At 39.8% G+C, this 6,479-nt stretch overlaps 1 long non-coding RNA gene across 1 annotated transcript; it reads left to right on the top strand.

Annotated features, from left to right (window-relative positions):
- The first annotated feature begins 463 nt into the window (after positions 1–463).
- On the top strand, positions 464–1,197 carry LOC145432392 (uncharacterized). The gene is made up of 2 exons (XR_013912669.1): positions 464–587; positions 672–1,197. It is a non-coding gene; the product is annotated as an uncharacterized LOC145432392 (long non-coding RNA).
- Positions 1,198–6,479: the final 5,282 nt, after the last annotated feature.

Below are 6,479 nucleotides of genomic sequence, written 5' to 3'. Positions count from 1 at the left end.
AAAAAAGAAAAGAAGGAGACTATGGAGATCCAACCCAAATCTCATCTTAACCTAGGATGAACCAAAAAAAAAAAAACCTATAGAACAGGACAACAGAATTATAATACAAAGATATGGAAAAAGAAATGAGAACAAACCCCAAGACCTCCCAAATTCAAAACTTGGGGTCAACGACCTAGACCATGACAGCTGAAAATGAAATTAAGAATATCATGTTTGATGAAATTAGTCAGATGAAATCTTTGTTTGCACATTCTGGATTCAGGTTCTTCACCATCAGCTGTAGAGACAGGCCTTCATTTATTCATTTATGTTCTTCACTTCTAATGAGTCCTTCAGATAATAAATGATGGTAAGGGAAGATATTTGTGATACATGTGACAAATAAATAAAGAATTGAATTGAATTGAATTGAATTTGTGCTGCGTGAGATGAACCATTTTGCAATGTAAGAATTTTAGCGCTTGTTTTAATATTTCATGAATAATAAACAATGGTCACTGCATCGTGTTGTAGCATGTAACCATGGTGGGTTCACTAAACTCTCTGACTTTTCTTTCATAGCAACAAAAAAACACCTTTTTAAGGTAAACTTAAACTTTCCATATCTTGAAACATTTCAACAGCATGAAGAGTTACAGGTGTTACATCTTTTTCTGGTCTTCCCTCAGAAAGCAGATGGACTTTATGACGACGTGGGCAGAGCTGTGACTGAGCAGGAGTATGAAAATGCAGAATCTCTGCTGTGAAATGCTGGCACAAGGAGCGTTGGCAGAGTCTTTACATGTAATGGAATAACTGAATTATTCAATCTGAAATTCTAATCAATTACTGAGAAAAAACAACAGTTAAATTACAATTGCCAATGAAAATGTTCAATTCAAATCATTTTTTTTAAATAGAGCAACAATTCACAGCAGGAGTGGCTTCACAGTTCTGTATATTGTTAGCCAATGACCCTACATATGGTTTTCACAAAATGTCCAACTGTAAGCTGGCTAATGTGAAGCATAAAGTTTCTTTGCACTGTTTTGAAGCCACCAGGGGTTGATACCTGTGGTTGTTAAAAGACATTCTTTGGAGGTCTGTGGGGAAATGGTCCTCGGACTTATATACTGTTGGCACTTTTCTGATTAGTCTGTAGACTCAGCCATTCATTTCGAGTCATGCTGAATAAAACTTCATTTTTCTCCCAAATTACAGATTCTGATTCATGTTGATGGTAATATATTTTAAAAAGTATTTTATATATGAAGATAGAAGTTTGCAGTCATTATATATGCTCAAATCTTGGACCATGAAGTTTTTTTAAAATGGAAAATGGAGGTAGTTAAGCAAGAAATGTTCTAAAAATATGCTGTTTTGAGACGGAATGACCAAAGAGTGTCAGCGACCTCTTCTTTAATATTTTTGTAAGTTTTCTCATACATTTTCACTTTAACTTTGGAGAACATTCACAGATTGTTTACAAAAGATTTCGGCATGCATGTTACTCATTGGTTTGTGAAGCAGTATGTTATAAAAACCTGAGCTGAGCTTTTTCACCATCACCTTGGATTTTGAAAGTGGATATAGCGAATGAGGAATGGATATGACAATACTATCAAAGACATTACATATTTATTGCTTGTCAACTTGTACTCTAATAATAATAGGGGTGGGTTTTTATAATCGATTTATCGATTAAAAACGATTCTGGCTTGGATAACGTAAAATCGATTCATTAAAATCCTGAATCGCTTTTTTAATATAAATTTATTTTGCCCGAAATGCCAGAATCTCTGGTGAAATCCCCCAAATTTCAACAACCACCAAACAGCTAAGACAGTAAATGAGAGCAGGAACACGGATTCTGCACAAAGACTTAAACACACAGCGCAACCTGCGGATCAGAATCAGTTAGATATCGCCTTTCTCACAGTCGGGGCTGAAAGCCGACAGCTCGCTGATTCTGATCTGTCGGCTGGTCCACGCTTTGTGTTCACGCCCTTTATGCGCTGATTCTAAAGCTGTTAGTTTGATCTCTCTCCAAACAATATTGACCGAACCAGCAGCAAAAGAAGATCCAAACTACGCTTCACATAAACATCGTCATGTATTCACTCTGACTTTTGCTGTTTTGCTTCGACCACGATGCACAGCTCTCTGTACTTCAACAACAGTTTCCCGTCTAAAAATCTGTTTTCTTCATTATTCGCTTGCTTGTTACTAGAGATGGACCGATCCGATATTACGTATCGGTATCGGTCCGATACTGACCTAAATTACTGGATCGGATATCGGAGAAAAATAAAAAATGTAATCCGATCCATTAAATATCACGAAAGCACCTCACAAAACTTGCAACACGCTGTAACTCACCTCAGAACGTTAGCACGTCGGAGCAGTATGCATCACGTGATAGAGCGGCTGTGGCATGCCGACCTGTCAGTGGTCTGGATAGCATTTGGAGCTTCGCTAGCAACCCGGCATTTCATCTCCGACAAAGTTATCCCAAGAGAAGTAAAGCAAGTGTGTAAGTCCATCTCTGAATGTTTGTAAAGCATTCCTGCGTTAAGCTTAACAAGCGATATATGGAGCGACTGCCTCTCTCTCTCTCTTGCTGCTACTTCAATCATGAAACTGCTTAATGATCAGCTGATCGGCTTTTCTGTCCGAGTCCGTGTCTCTAGTTTGCTTTTGGCCCACTTTGCACCAGAAAGAGGAAACCAGCGGATAAACAACAGCAGCACGTTTAAGCTTGATCAGCTGTTGTTAGAATTTATTTAATATTACTTTCTACTCGAGGATCTTTTTCTACATAGCTGACGCTGGTAACTGTGCAGGGGCGGATCTAGCAAAGTTTAGCCAGGGGGGCCGATAGGGCATTAACAGGGAAAAGGGGGCACAAAGACATACTTTTCTTTCTTATTCTCATTTAAAATGTCTAGCTTTTAATAAATAATTATCTTACACCCAAAGTTTTAATTTGATGTAAAATGAATAGAAGTCAATTACTGTATATAGTAACTATTAAGTCTAATATATATACCCTAGTAAGCTATAGTACTTTTTCCTTTGGGAAGGTACCATCTGTGCAGTCTGCAATTTTGTTGAAGAAAGATGTTGAATCTATTTAATATTTCTTGAAAAATAATTGATTTCTGTGCATTTTTTTTCACACTGCATCAAATTAAGGTTGATTACGTCGATTAAGCATCATGAGGTGGAGCGTGAGGGGTGGTTCCCTATTTTTTATTTATTTATTTTTGTTGTTGCTGGGAGTTGGAACCCTATTAGTTAGGTTGCTTAATATTTATGCTAAGTACTCTTTAAAATACCAGAATAGGGAGGATGGTGTAGGTTTAAGTTTATTAGATTGATCAGTATTGCTGAACTATGAAATATTTTTTTTTTGCATACAGGTATAACAGAATAGCTTTAGTGTAGTTGTTGTTTTAAACTTGAGTATGAACTTATACAAAATGCAGCAAGATATTTAAAAAACAGTTTTGTTTATTAAAAAACACTATATCGGATTCATATCGGTATCGGCAGTTATCCAAATTTATGATATCGGTATCGGTATCGGACATAAAAAAGTGGTATCGTGCCATCTCTACTTGTTACGCACAGGTCTACCGTTGTTTACAGCGCTGTCGGCCGACGTTTTTTTTTTTTCGTTTTATATACTTCCGAAAAGAAAACCTAATTTCTGCCGTTCAATACTGAACAAATTTAAACTTTTTAAAATTATGCAAAATGCAAAACTCTTAGCCGTGTCTCTACGAAAACCGCTGGAACTTCAGAGGTAATGTTCATGTGTTGATTAATGGTTTTCTTTCGTTTTTGATGTACTGCAGAATATTTTTATAAAATCCCAGGCCAGGAAAATCACCTTCATGTTTTTCTGTGTTTTATCTTCAGCTACTTTGACACAAAGGCATCTGCTGTGATGCTCGCACCTTTGATAAAGTCTTGCGTGTGTCAGCTTCCTTTTTATAGATACAAAAATATGTAAATGTACTGATCTGAATTATGATATATCTGACTGTCAAAATTTCCTAGAATCAAATCGAATTGAATCGAATCGAATTAAATCGAATCGTGGATCGAATCGATTCGGGACCTTGTGAATCGGAATTGAATCGATTCTAGAAATCAGTGACGATACCCAGCCCTAAATAATAACCATAATTTACAAACTGAAATTTTGTTTTATTCAAAATGACCTGAAACTGATGACTGAGCACATAATGTCATCAGGAATGTTTTTCTGATGACGCATAGCATAACAGACTTCCATAATATCAATAGCCACATTGCATTAATAATGTACACTTTAGTCCCAGAAGTGTCATCTAACCTATACTTGTAACAACAGCCAGCTTCACGCATTACATAATAACTTTGCTAAAAACCTATGTAGGGTATCTACCTTATAATGTGAAGCAGCATAGTGAGAACACAGTTGCTGTACTATAATGTCATGTTAAAGTACATAACCGTCCCAGTCATGGTGTTTGTTTCCCCTCATTGTTTGGAATTCAAAGTCAAAAGTCAAAGTCAAAGTCAACTTTATTTGTCAATTCTGCCACATGTACAGGACATACAGAGAATAGAAATTTCGTTACTCTCAAACCCTAGATGAAATAGCAAATGAACATTTAAATATGAACATTTAAATATAAGAGAGTGATTAAAAAATGCAAATAAAATAATTAAAAAGTAAAAATTTTAATAAATACAATACAATTTAACAAGAAAGCTATGCAATATACAATATACAATATTCAGGTAAGGGTAAATGACATTGAGTGTAAACCAGGCAGAGTAGTGCAAATAAGCAAATAGTGCAAATGGAGATTTAGTAATATACGGTAAGAGATAGTATAACAACAAAGTCTTATGAGGTAATGGCAGTCCAATGCTCCACAAAGTGACTGGTAACTGGTGCAGGCCAGTGAGTGAGTCAGAGTGTGTGTGTGTGTGTGTGTGTGTGTGTGACAGAGTTCAGTGAGACCATGGAGGAGAAGAGGGGAGAGGGGGCAGAATCGGGAGGGAGTTAAGCTTCCTGACAGCCTGATGGATGAAGCTGTCCTTCAGTCTGCTGGTCCTGGCCTGGAGACTCCGCAGTCTCCTCCCTGACGGCAGCAGCTTGAAGAAGCTTTGCATTGGGTGCGTGGGATCAGCCGCTATGCAAAGGGCTTTTTTAGTGAGACGGGTGCTGTAAATGTCCTGGAGGGAGGGGAGAGAGACACCAATGATCCTCTCTGCAGCTCTCACTATGCGTTGGAGGGTTCTATGACAGGACGCATTGCAGGCTCCAAACCACACAGTGATGCAGCTTGACAGGATGCTCTCGATGGTGCCTCTGTAGAAAGTGTACATGGGCTGGTGCTCCTGCTCTTCTTAGTTTGCGGAGAAAGAAGAGACGCTGCTGTGATTTCTTGGCCAGTGCTGTGTTGTTGTACGTCCAGGAGAGATCCTCTGTGATGTGCACACCCAAGAACTTGGTGCTGCTCACTCTCTCCACAGACGCTCCGTCAATGGTCAGAGGAGCATGTTGGGTGTGCATTCTCCTGAAGTCCACAACAATCTCCTTCGTCTTCTCCACATTCAGAGAGAGATTGTTGTCAACACACCACGTGGCCAGGCGTCTCACCTCACTTCTGTAGTCGGTCTCATCCCTGTTGCTAATGAGACCCACCACCGTTGTGTCGTCCACAAACTTGATGAAGAGGTTGGAGCTATATGATGGAGTGCAGTCATGGGTCAGCAGAGTGAAGAAGAGGGGGCTCAGCACACATCCCTGCGGGGCCCCCGTGTTTAAAATGATGGTGCTGGATGTATTACTGCCGACCCATACTGCTTGAGGTCTTCCGGTGAGGAAATCCAACAGCCAGTTGCACAGTGAGGTGTTGAGCCCCAGCTGGACCAGTTTTTGAGTGAGCTGTTGGGGGATTATAGTGTTGAATGCTGAACTGAAATCTATGAACAGCATTCGAACATATGAGTCATTTTTGTCCAGGTGTGTGAGTGCTGAGTGGAGTGCAGTGGAGATGGCATCATCGGTTGAGCCGATACGCAAACTGGAAGGGATCCAGGGAGGGGGGCAGGACAGTCTTGATGTGTTTCATGACTAGTCGTTCGAAGCACTTCATCAGGATGGGAGTAAGTGCAACAGGACGGTAGTCATTAAAGCAGGAGGGAGATGACTTTTTTGGAACCGGAATGATTGTGGTGGCTTTAAAACATGTGGGGACGACAGCCTGGATGAGTGATATGTTGAAGATGTCTGTGAAGACATCAGTGAGTTCCACTGCACAGTCTCTCAGTACACGACCAGGAATGTTGTCAGGACCCGGAGCTTTACGTGCATTGATCCTGCTGAGGGATCTCCTCACGCTGTCCGGGGAAAGAGTCATCACCTGGTCACCAGGAGGGGGTGGGGTCTTCTGTGCAGTGGTGCTGTTTTGGACTTCAAAGCGAGCAAAGAA

The sequence above is a fragment of the Astatotilapia calliptera genome, chromosome 12 (genome assembly GCF_964374335.1).
Source record: "Astatotilapia calliptera chromosome 12, fAstCal68.1, whole genome shotgun sequence".
In the NCBI taxonomy this organism is placed as follows: domain Eukaryota; kingdom Metazoa; phylum Chordata; class Actinopteri; order Cichliformes; family Cichlidae; genus Astatotilapia; species Astatotilapia calliptera.
This window is presented reverse-complemented; position numbering and strand designations above follow the sequence as displayed.